This window comes from Rhipicephalus sanguineus, chromosome 1 (assembly GCF_013339695.2).
Source record: "Rhipicephalus sanguineus isolate Rsan-2018 chromosome 1, BIME_Rsan_1.4, whole genome shotgun sequence".
In the NCBI taxonomy this organism is placed as follows: Eukaryota; Metazoa; Arthropoda; class Arachnida; order Ixodida; family Ixodidae; genus Rhipicephalus; species Rhipicephalus sanguineus.
The window spans coordinates 270,848,779-270,861,702 of NC_051176.1; positions in this window are offsets into that span (position 1 = coordinate 270,848,779).

Genomic DNA, 12,924 nt, shown 5'->3' on the forward strand with positions numbered 1-12,924 from the left:
TACTGTGCACTTTCACTTATGTGCATATTACTGCAGCTTTGGCATAAGTGTACCTAACCTACAGGTTAACATGAATATTGCTTCGCCGTGTATGCGGGGAAAAGAAACGTGTCTAGCATGGTTGTTCGTGTGATTCTACTGCTGTGTGAGGGTGTAATGTAAAAGTAACTATTGGCACCTTTACTGTCTCAGTAAATATGCTTTAAGAGAGTTGACGTGGCCTAGTTTGTGTTTAGACATGGGAACCATCATTAAAAGCGCAACACCACACAACACCACAACACAAGAGAAGACCAGACGTCTTCTCGTCTGGTCTTCTCTTGTGTTGCGTGGTGTTGTGCTTTTAACGATGGTTTCCATGTCTCGGTAAGTAAAGTTGGTAGTTGGGTGAGTTGGTGACAATGTCTTTACTGTCTCGCATGCAGGAACACGGAACATTGAGTTTACTATGCTTGTTCCAACCACCACATTTCAGTGAAATTACTTTATGGCCTTATCAGCACTTAATGCAGATGTCATTTTGTGTGGAATTTTGTTTCATTTCATAATTTACATTTTATTTTGCATCGTTACTTCACAACTTGCCCGCTATACGTTGGTTTCACTGCACTGTGCAACCACTTCTGTGGAAGTCTGAACTTTGGTATAGTACGCGGTGATTTTTCGTTACTGAATATTTGAGAAGTCTGTTTTTTCCAAAAGGTGATACGTTGATAGCGATAGCAATGCGTTTAGCAGCTGTTGAAATGCTCATATGTAAGCCATACGTATTGCTGTAAACATTAGCCTATCGTGTTAACGAGCATGGTGTCGGAACTCCGGCAAACGCGAATAGACACTATCAGACTCTTCCAGGCATTGGTTATGAGCAGAGTAACGTACGGTTTACCCCTGTCGCACGCTCACCAAGACGAGGAAATAGGTAGACTGGATCATACAAGGTGACCCTGGGGATTCCACGTTACACGCCGACAGAAAGACTGCTGGTTCTCGGCTTACACAACATGTACACAGAGTTGTAGGCGGCGATATGGATCTCGCAGAGTGGCACATTAAGTGGCACCTCTGCGGGAAGAGCAATTTTAAAGGGGCCCTGCAACACTTTTCCAAGTAACCATCGAATGTCTTCTCAAAAGGAGTTTATTGCCTCACGAATCGACGGGCACAAAACTTCTTAGGATCCGTCAAGTACGAGCGGAGTTGCAGAGATTTGTCGCACGCTGTAATTGCTTTCTCCTCTCGTCCCGACGAACGCGCTGGAGAGATGGATGGCACGGGGGAAAGAAGTTACGTCACGCGCGCGTCATGACCTTGAGCACTTCCTCTCTTCGAACGCGCAGCTTACTTTCAGTGTGATCACGGGCACGTGGCGGCCTCCCGCGGCGGTCGCAGTAACTATGCAGCCCACGATGCTCATATCAGCCAATGGCCGTAAATTCGGGTATATGGCGCGCTCATTGGGTTATACGGAATCATTTGTAGAAAGAAGATGGAAGGATTTCTAGCTGACTTTCGTAAGTCAGCTAGAAATCGTAAATTCCACACTCTTAAAAAAAAAGGTTGTAGTACTTACTAACTTCGGTTTACTAACTACTTGTTACATATGTTACTACCCTGTTAGTAAGTGCGGTTAGTAACGGGGAGGTTAGTAACCGTTACTACCCTCGCCGTTACAAACGCACTTAGTAGCGGTTACTACCCTTCTCGTTGCTAGCTAGTAAAATAGGTAGTAACGGTTACTACCCAAAAAAATTAGTAACCGTGATCCTTTCGCATCACGAGCTTCCTGCTTTTATAACGGTCAAATTCGCGAGCACCAACATTGCGATATATCATTAGGTAATTATGCACAGTATGACATGAATCAGAACAGCACACATACACAACGACAAGGCTACGCGACACGTATAATTCAAAAGTGTTTCCAGGAGTATATATAGCCCTACCTCTGGGGTACGCAGCTGGTGCCAGTGGGCAGCTAGGCTTTAGGATAGGTAGGTTAAGTTATGCGCCTATATTTATATAGCGTACAATTTTATTAGGTGCGCGAGGTAACGTAGCGTAGAACTTTTAATCAAGCATATTAAGAAAATCAATATGTTATATGTATATTTTTGCGTAATATCATCTCAACATGGCCTAATATCGCCTCAATGATCTTGAATGGATCCCCGTGCTAGTGAACAGGCTGTAAAAAGCTCGTAATAATAACTTCTATGATTCGCTTAGCAAGTTCATTTAACAGGTGCATCGCAAAAAGTTAGTAACGGTACGCAAGAGCTAGTAACCGTTGCAACTTTTAAGTGTCTGCTAACGTAGGTAGTAAAAAGGTAGCAAAAAGTTAGTAATGGTCCAAGAAAGCTAGTAACAGCGGCTGTTACTAACTATTTGCTCGTGGTTACAAGCTTTTTCCAAACTTTTTTTAAGAGTGTAAGACGAGTCGAAGACGAAAGCCGTCATCTTGTTCTTCTCCGTCGTCGTATTTATCCCTCCGAAAGCTATCTGCACCTGAGTCTGAGTCTGAGTCTGAGTCTTTATTTCAGACATGCATACAAAAAAAAAAAATATATATATACATGGCTGAGGAGGAGGGAAAAAAAGCCGCACAGTCGCGGCTTGACATTGCTCCCTTCCCCCCGTATACATCGGCACTGCGGTATGCACGAAACAGAAATAGCACAGGATAACATTGTAGCATAACAAACAAGAACTCCAAAGCAGAAGAAAAGAACACGGTGCACAATAAAATGGGTGACACTACAAACACATTATATCTCCAGATATATTCAAATAAAGTTGCGTACACAAAATATAATTAAGGTGCACACATTAAAAATCAGCCCTACCTAACGTGGTTTCGCACATCATCCGTGATAGATCTACTTTGACCAAGCTACAATGTCGTGTGATGACGTTATCCTGTAACGTGACGTCGTGATAACGGCATAACGGCGTCACATATTTTGGCGATCTATGACGTAACATCATATGGTGACGTCATCACGACATAATTTCTCGCGTCACTCGTGCTTTCCCCGACGCCGCGGGATGCTGACGGTAACTTTTCAGCTCGATAAATCATCTAAGGCTATTTTGGCTCAAAAGAAAAAAAAAACAAATTTCTGGGCATGGTGGGAATTCAAACCCAGGGGCCCATGGTCCGAAGGCGAGCGTCGTATCCAGAGGAACAAAGATAAACACGACAGCATAAAATTTCGGGCGACATGCAATCAGACTCAAATATCAATTCCTCTAAAAATGTTGGTCGTACAAATTATATGTCTTCAAGCCATGATCAAAAAAAGCGAATACGAGAAGGGTTTGAGAAAATATATTAAAATATATTAAAAACTTTCACTCAGTGAGTGAATGCATGTTTTTGCAGCACTGTGAAGGGTTATAAGCAAAGTAGCTTTTTGTTACTAACTCGAGTTAGTAACTTGGCTGTTTGGGTAGTAACAACACGCCTGTTGCTTTCGAGTTTGTAAATGGTTAGTAACTGTCACAGAGAGTTAGTAACAGTGGCTGTTACTAACATTTTCCTTCCAGTTACTACTTTTTTACGAACTTTTTTTTAAGAGTGCAGGCCACGTGCTGCGCTAAATATTTGGCTCGCGTGTCCTCGGGAGCCTCGACTACCGATCGGCAGCGTTTTCCGACTATGTTGAAAAAGTGTTGCATGGGCCCCTTTAAGCAGCAAAAGGGTTTCCACTTGGGCTTGTTGGTTAATTAGGACGAGTAGTGTTGCGCATAGGACGGGACAAAGGAACACGATAACACACACAGAGCGCAGGTACATGTAGTGTTGCGCTCTGTGTGTGTTATCGTGTTCTTTCCTTTGTCCCGTCCTATACGCAACACTACACGTCCTTTAAAGCCAACTCCGGCGATTTTTCGAGGCCAATAGATTTCAATTAAATTCGCTGGGTACGTTCCTTTTCACGTTTCCGTCATTTATGCTGGAGAGGTTCATTACAAATGAATTTTATTGATTGCCCCGACTCTCTCCACCTTTCTTCCCAGAATTATTGGCAACATTGTGAGTGCGACGTCATTTTTAGCAAACCTGAACCTTACCTGAAGTGACGGAACCGAGGTGACACTACAGCGTCTGCTATCCACAAGGCAAATATTGTGTGCGTTTGGCCAGCGCTTCGTTGGCTGGGCGTGCAAATTTCAGTTCTTCGTGGGCATGCGCACGATGGGTGGCAAGTGGTGCGTTGTTGGCTGTACACGATTCCCCGTACAGTTACCTTAACAGTCGCGAAACACTCGCACGTAACGATTACCCCGCGTCTTGATATTAGAGTGCTTTAGCTAGCAGGGACGGCTTACGGTACCGGCTGACGAGTGCACACGCGTTAACATTACCGTACGGAAACACTTTCCGTGGCGTACACAGGGTGCACCGTGACCGCGCCTGCGCGTCGTGCGAAGTGTGGCTCGTACTTGGCTTATATTAAATTCCTTCGACCCTACCAAAGCGATGTTGAACGCCGCTATTGCCAAACTTATGCACTCTTCCCATAGGAACGGCCTTGTCGACGGGTGCGGCGGCCATGGCCATTGCCCTGGCTGTCAGAGAGCGGGAGCGCGAGGGAAGGTCTTCCGCAAACGCACGCACGAACATACCTAAAGTACGGTTGAACTCCCGAAAAAATTTTCCGGCTACGCTTAGGGTAGCCGAAAATTTCGGACGACCAGTCGTCCGTAATCATTTCAGACTCGCAAGGGTCGCGTGCCGGCAGCCACAGCACGACTACTTAAACCCACGCCACTCTACAAGCACCACTTGATCTGGTGCCCGGGTCATGCCGGACTATAGAGGGCAACGAGAGAGCCGACGCCCTAGCTCGTGAACTTTGCAGCCAAGCAGTGGCGGACGGTCCCTTCCTGTTTCCCGCAGCTTACATCCCCTTCCGCGCTAAAGAAATTCTAGAAAACCAGAAAATACGGGACTCCCCACAAGTCCCTCTCGGGAGAAGAGGCTATTGATCTGAAAAAGATACAGGTAGATGGTTAGATGGTTATCCGCATCTGTTGAAGCGGCATGCGATATATCCCACGTTACACCAAAACTCGTGTCCTTGGTGCGAAAACGCCGGTCTTGGTGATTACTTAGGTAAGCCTTTCATACCCACTATGGAGCAATGGGAGGTACATCTCGCCAGCCTGGACGCAGACAGCGCTCCTGAATCAAGTCCGGAGGGCAGCCGAGGCCAGTGGAGCCCAAGACCTGGGGCCCCATCCATAGGATCTCCAAACAATTTATTATTATTTTCCCAATAAACGTTTTCATCATCATCTCACTCTATGTCCGCGAACACAGGCTTCCAAAACGCTGCTGTGAGGAACAGCGCAAACAGGCGTGAGTACAGTCATTGCATTGAGTACAGTCACACGAACGAAGCGACCATCATCATGACTCGCTCAAGAGTTGGGACCGCCGCAAATCACTTGCATGGGGATGCGCTGCGGAAGAACAGCCTGACCGCTCAAGACCAAGTTGGCTAAAGGGGAAAAAAAAAAAAAACATTAGAAAAGACCATAGGTCGGCAGAAAAATTGGAGCTCAGTCAGACTCACTCAAGAAATATATTTTGCTCTGAGGACTCGCTCGGACTCAGACCCACCAAAATTTTCCTCAACCGGACTCACTTAGAATCATACTCAATAAACTTTTTTTTTCAGCCAGACTCACTCAGACTCACGGTTCACCTGAGTCCGAGTGAGCCTGAGTGAGTCGACTCAGGAGTCCGTTGGCGTAAAATTAGCTTTCTTGGTCACGGTGTCAATTCAACGCCAATATCTCACATAATCAGTGCTCTACGATACGCCTTTTGATCTTATACTTTCAAAGACGAGTTATCATCATATATCATCATTATCATATATCGATCCAATAAGGACATTTTTATGAAATACGCGACAGACACGAGATATTTTCATCAAGAACATGCCATAAAATAGTTTGCGGGGGGCAGGTCATGATAACCCCTAACTCACGCCTCTGATCAATAAATACTGAGGTGGCACGTGAATGCTAGTGTGCTAAGATATGTGTGAATAGACCTGAGTAAAAACATAAGCCGGCAGAAGGCTGATAGTAATGCTGAAGAGTAGATAGGACCATAAGTCGGCAACAAAAGGTGGAGCTCACTCGGACTCACTCAAGAAATATATATTGCGCTTAGGGCTCACTCGGACTCAGACTCGCCAATATTTTCCTCAACCGGGCTCATTCGGACGCAGACTCACTAAAATTTCCTTCAACCGGACTCACTCGGACTCAAACGCACCAAAATATTACTGACCCAGACTCCCTCAGACTCAGACTCATGGTCTGATCTGAGTCTGAGTGAGTTGACTCATGAGTGAATTCGCCGACCTATGGAAAAGACTCGCGCTTCAAGTCCGCCTCTGCCGCGCTCACCGTCACCTCGCTCCCCCAGTCTCTCACCCTCCACCCCTCGCGCGCTCACGAATGTCGTATGTACGCCGTCGGAAATGTTCGCTTGTAGTGTCCCTATCATAGGAGTACGCAGGGTTCCCCATTAGAGGGGTGCGCAAAGTTTAATCGTAGCGCCACCCCCCCCCCCCCCCGCCTCGCCCCCCGCCCCATTGGTCGAGTCCAAAAGGCAACATGCTTCACAATGGATGCAAAAATGAAAATGAAGCGATGAAGTGTTCTCATAATCACCTGTCTTTGGTCCCTGGCTTTCCGGGAGTAAAGATGGGAAGTAAACAGCTCTTCGAATGCAACAGCGGGGGCCTTCGGCCGCCGTTATCGTCAAAAACCTGCGTGGTCATAACCCTACGGGACAGGTCCAACTCAGCAAAAGTATGGGGCCAGGTGCGTAGCCATGGGGGGAGGGGGGTTGGGGGGTTGAAACCCCTACCGAAAATTTTCAATTTTGCTTGCGTATATATACACGCACGTATACAAACGCACGCACGAACATGCATAAAGTATGGTTGAACGCCCCCCCCCCCCCCCCCGGAAAAAGTTTCTGGCTACGCCCCTGTATGGGGCAGACTTTGCGCCTCCCCCGCGGGTCACGTGAAGGGGGCGCCAGTTTTGCCCCATTCCTTCGTGAAAAAAATGTCGACTTAGATAAGGTGGAAAATGCGGCTTGCGCAGCTACACAATGTCCCGCTTTCGGTGGAATCCGTTTTTTTTTTTTTTGTTCTAGCCGTTCTTGCTTTTATGCTTACTTTAAGTAAATTTGTTAATGAAAATAAATAAATTATTTGTGCCAGCCCACAACAGGATCAAGAAATGGCAGAGCTTTTGAACAAAGGGCTAAAAAATGAGCTTTCGCGGGAAATTTGCTCGTATTTTTACGTGGGGTTTCGTTTTAAAATATTCCTGTGCATGGTTTGTTGCATGCTAAACTTGCAGCATAATGTTTTTTTTTAACGGATCGGTATTAATCTTGCGGCATTTGTTAGTTTCGATGTAGGGGCCTGGATCGATGGTGAATGTCTTAAATTTCGTTTTAAAAAGTGGGTGAGCCATTAATTGTGAAGCTGTACAACTTTTTAGAGGAACAATCACCGTCAAGTAAGTGATTTAAAAGTTATGCGTTTTTGTTACTATAGAGTCCTTTCAATGCACCTTTAGCAGCGGCTAAGTACTTCCGCCTCAACGTAGAGATCGTTGTCGAAAACGACATGTGTCTTACTTTTATAGCACGTTTATTTAAAAAATCTTTAAAAAAGAAACACCCTGTAGAAAAACATGAGCTTGCCATCCTATAGGAACACTAAAGTGGGACAATGAATGAATTTATACTGATAAATCTTCCTTTGAATACTCTGTTGCCATTAATTTCACCGTCATATGTTTATTAATGGAAGATAAAATGAAACGCAAATGATCACTTTCAAATTTCGCGCCGACATTACCCATGAATGTGAGCATAACGTTGCAAATCAGAAAGCTTTTTTTTTTTTTTTCGTATTTTGGCCACATTGGCTGTACAAAATTTCCCGAATCTTAGTAAATCCTATGGTCTGCTCAGAGGGCAACGTACTTTATTTTTGCCCATTAGGAACTCTGTAGGCCCTTGTATGCACCGTCAGAACCTATGACGTCACTGCAAATTGTTGCGGGAACTTCAAGGTAGCGTTGCCACCTGCATTTTTTTTTTCGCGTTTTCTCGCTCACGAAGCGTCTTCTCGCAGCAAGAGTTGTGTTCTCGTATTGTGAACGGGTAATTTATTACTCGAGAAAATCCTTTTTTTTTCCTTTAGTGTCCATTTAAACTACCGCAGCTTGTGGCAGCTAACGAACACAAAAAAACAAAATACCTTCTGATCAGAAATTCGTCCCGGCGTGTTAACAGCGCCATACAGTATACCGCCCTGTGTTGCACGTGTCCTTCCTTCCGTCTCTTTTTTATTATTATTTATTTTTTGAGAAAGTCTAATAAATTGCGTTTTTGGGCTAGCTGGTGCATGGATAATTCCTACGAAAGCGGCGCACCGAAGACAATGACAAGAGACGAACCAACAAGGACGAGACGAGCGCACGTCCTCGTTGCCTCGTCTCTTGTTCTTGTCTTTCAGTGCGTCACTTCCTACACATGAACCTGAGAAAACTCGTACCTGTGTGACGTGAGGTCAATTTAAACAAGCCATAAGCTCAGGGGAAGATGGAAGCGTGAAGTGATAAACATTCTTGAAGGGCGGCCGGATGTCGGAGGAGGCAATGTTTCGACAAGTGGGCTCGTCTTTTTGAAGGCCCCAACTACCTTGACGAAGACTAGTCCACTTGTCGAAACGCTGGCTCCAGCGACACCACCAGTTCAAGAATTTTTCGTCAAGCTCAATCTGCGCGACAGACTCCATGTTTTGGATCAAACTCTGATAGGGTATCGATCGATGGTTAAGTTCAACTTTACTGAGTAATACAACCACTTTTGACCAATCGTAGCACGATAGCCCCGTGGTCGGGCCAACTAGCGCGCCGCAATCTCGCCGTTAATTAGTGCACCGGAGTTGACCGCGACCACGCAGTTTCGGCGGGTGGCGTGAGGCGGGAGAGAGATGCGAATAATAAATAACGCTTTGCTGCAGCCTTGTGGTGCATGGAATTCGATTTATAGCGCGTGAACACTTATTCGACAATCTGCCTCGGTCATAGCTTCTCGGCAGAATTGGCGGCCACGTTCTGCTGTCGAAGTTGACACGGGGGGGGGGGGGGGGGGGGGCTCGATTCCCAGACCGCGCCGATACAGGTGCACTATTTTCTTTCACGGTAGAGAACCCTACGTAGTCGAAGTTAGTCGGGCGTCCACTGCGGCGTTTTTCATGTTCAAGTGAGAGCTCTGGAACGTTCATTTTCTTTGGCCTTTTAATCGACGGCCAAGTAATACCCGGTTACCCTGCGTTCTGCTTCAGCGCAAATTCATCGTGTGTCTGAAAATTTCCTCCACCGGTATTACCCAACGGCGCCTTCGACGGCGTTTCGACTATAAACGCTGAGTGTAGCATGCTAGAAGATACAAGGGTCCAGGCCTACCTTTCAGCTTTCCTTTCTTAACGAATCTCTCTCTTTCGAATGTTTTAACCGTAGTATATTCACTGTACGCATTGAATGACACGCACCCTCTTTATCTCGACTGCAGACTATCAGCGGCACTTGCTCTCTCTGTATCTGATTGAGTGCACACGTGCGTCAGTGTCTCAGCAGCCAGTGACGTTTATTATCAGTAGCATGCTTTTATACAGTTGTGGCATGCACAGTGTGGCCAGCTTGCTACATGCTACACGCTTTTTCTTTTAAACAAAGGAAAAACATTGTTATTTACAAGTTAAAGAGCAACTGAACAGGTTAATTAGCTTCGTAGTTCAAACGGCAAGGTTTTCGCCTCTATGGGGCTGGTAGAAGTCGCACGGACAGCCTGCTCGTCCGGAGACGGTGGCTGCGCCCGTAGAGCTGCTGGCGTCACTTCCCTTCTGCATGGTGTGCCGTTGGATTCTAGATGCGGACCTCCACCAATTTCACTTCCCGCAGGCACGCGCACAGATGTCTCACTGCTTTCTACTGGCACGCGCACAGATGTATCGTTGCTTTCCGCTGGCACGCGCGCACATGTTTCACTGCTTCCCGATGGCGATTCCACTAAGGTTTCACTGCTTTCTGAAGATGAGCCGTCATTCGTCGCACTGCTTTCTGATGACAAACGCACCGGGCACGTCTTCTGCTCGTTGAAAGGTTCCGCTGTTCGCCTGAGGTCTCGGCGGTTTCTTCGCAGCTGTCTTCCCTCTTCTGTGAGAACCAAGTAGGAACGCGGGCACACCAGTTTAAGCACCTTCGCTTTCAAACGCCAAGAGTTTTATGGTCCATAACTCTAACAGTGTCGCCTTCTTGAAGTAGCGGTAACGGCGTGCCCTTTTGCACGTTTTGTCTATGCTTGACGGGCTGCGACTCGAGACAGTGTTGAAACTCGGGCAGTGGTGTACGAAGGTTTCGGTGCATCAAAAGCTCTGCGGGTGACCTGCCGTCTTCGAGTGGTGATGTTCTGTAGTTTAAGAGCCCCAGCCAGAAGTCGCTTGCTGCTCCTGCTTTCTTCATCAATCTCTTGATGACCTGGACTCCTTTTTCTGCGAGGCCATTTGATCTAGGAAAATGGGGGCTGGAAATAACATGTTGAAAGTCAAACATCTGGGAAAAATCTTTGAACTCTTTCGCGGTGAACTGCGGTCCTCCATCCATACAGAGCTGCTTGGGTATCCCGTATCGAGCAAAAATGCATGATAACTTTTGGACTACTGCTCTTGTAGTAATTTCCTGAAGCTCCTCAAAGTCCGGAACATTTGAATACGAGTCATACACAACGATATAACGTCTTCCAGCATATTCAAACAAGTCTGCTCCTACTCGCTCCCATGGGTGATCAGGTGTATCCCGTAAAAGCAACGGTTCGTCGGCTTGTCTGTACGCATGCAATCGGCAGGAAGGGCACCGCTCAATCATAGCAGTTATGTCGTCATTCATTCGAGGCCAGTACATGAGCTGTCGCGCTCGGGCTTTACACTTTCCAATACCCAGGTGGCCGCGGTGCAGGCGCTCTAACATTTGTTTGCGCATTGAAGTGGGAATGACAACTTTTGTTCCTTTGAGCAGTATGCCCCTGACAACAGATAGCTCATTTGCGCATCTTTTCAGCTCACCTTCGATGGGCCGCGAAGCTTCCAGCCTTTTTATCACGATCTGCAGTTCGGGGTCTGTTGCGATAGCCTCAGCTAGCTCTGCCATTGTTTTAGGACTTACTCGATCAGACAAGATGCTTATAGCATGAATTTCAACATCCTCGGAAGAATATTCCGGCACTTTCTGCCCCTGAATGCGAGAGAGCATGTCCGCTATTATCAGCTTCTTTCCAGGAACGTGCTGCAATTGGTAGTCATATTTTAACATGCGCAAGAAAAGTCTTTGCAGTCTTGGCGGTATATCACCGAGTCCTTTTTTAGAAATGGCTATCAAAGGGCTGTGATCAGTTTCTATGACTATCTGCCTGCCCACGACAAATTCGCTGAACTTTTCGCACCCAAAAACAATGCTCAGTGCTTCCTTCTGTATCTGCGCGTACCTGCGCTACGTGTCTGTTAGCATTTTGGAAGCATAGCCTACCGGACGCCATTCTTCACTATGCTTTTGAAAGAGTGCAGCTTCTATAGCGAAAGCCGATGCGTCAGCGGATAGTTTTGTAGGCAGTGAGGCATCATATATTGCAAGAACAGGAGCTTTCGTAAGCATTTCGCGTAAAAGATTCCATTCCCTGTCATGCTCGTCTGTCCATTCAAAAATGACATCGTCCCGCAGCAAGGCACGAAGCGCTTTCGTGTGATTGGCCAAGTTTGGCAGATACTTAGAAAAGTAGTTCACAGCGCCTAAGTCTTTGCAGGTCTTTTTTCGTTGAAGGCGTCGGGCACTTCACGATGCATTTAACCAGGCTGTCATTTGGTTCGATTCCAGAAGAGCTGATTTTGTCATCCATGAAGTATATTTGTGACGTTGCAATCGTGCACTTATCCCAGTTAAGAGTTAAACCAGCGGCTCGTGCAGCGTTCAAAGTGTTATACAGCCTCTCGGTATGTTCTTCCAGCGTGGCTCCCCAAATTATGACATCCACGTAGACACGTACGCCGGGCAAACTGTCAAAAATTTCTGTCATCATCCTCTGAAAGACCTCCGGCGCCGAAACTATCCCAAATGGCAGCCGTAAAAAGCGGTAACGCCCGAAAGGGCTGCTGAACGTGCAGATTCGCGAAGTATCCTCGTCAAGCGGGATTTGATGGAACCCGCTATTTGCGTCCAGTTTGCTGAAATATTTCGCACCTGCAAGCTCGCTCTCAAGCTCTTCCCTTCGTGGAAGCTGGAAGTGCTCCCTCTTGATCGCTTTGTTCAAATTCCTCGGATCCATGCAAATACGCAACTTTCCGTTCTTTTTACGGACAACTACCAATGGGCTCACCCAGTCAGATGGTTCTCTAGCTTTCGTGATGATGCCAGCGGCTTCCAGGCGGTCCAGTTCTTCCTTGAGTTGGGGCCGTAGTGCCAGGGGAACACGCCTTGCAGGCTCCACCACTGCCCGGGCGTCGTCCTTCAAGGTCACTCTGTACTCCCGCTGAAGCTTGCCGGTACCTGTGAACAAGTCTTTAAACTCCATTTGTATGCGCTTAGACAGGTTGCTCTCACTTTTGACGTCGTGAACGACGTGGTCAACACTAACCAAACCAAACTGCTCACAGGCTTCAAGCCCGAGTATAGCCTGCCTTCCTTTTTTGACGACGAAAAACTCGACTGGGTGACTCTGGGATCCTAGTTGAACAACGAGGCGGACTTTTCCTAAGTGCTTAATTTAGTATCCTTCGTAGCTGTGCAGAATAGCTTTAGTTGGTAGCAGAGGCTGTC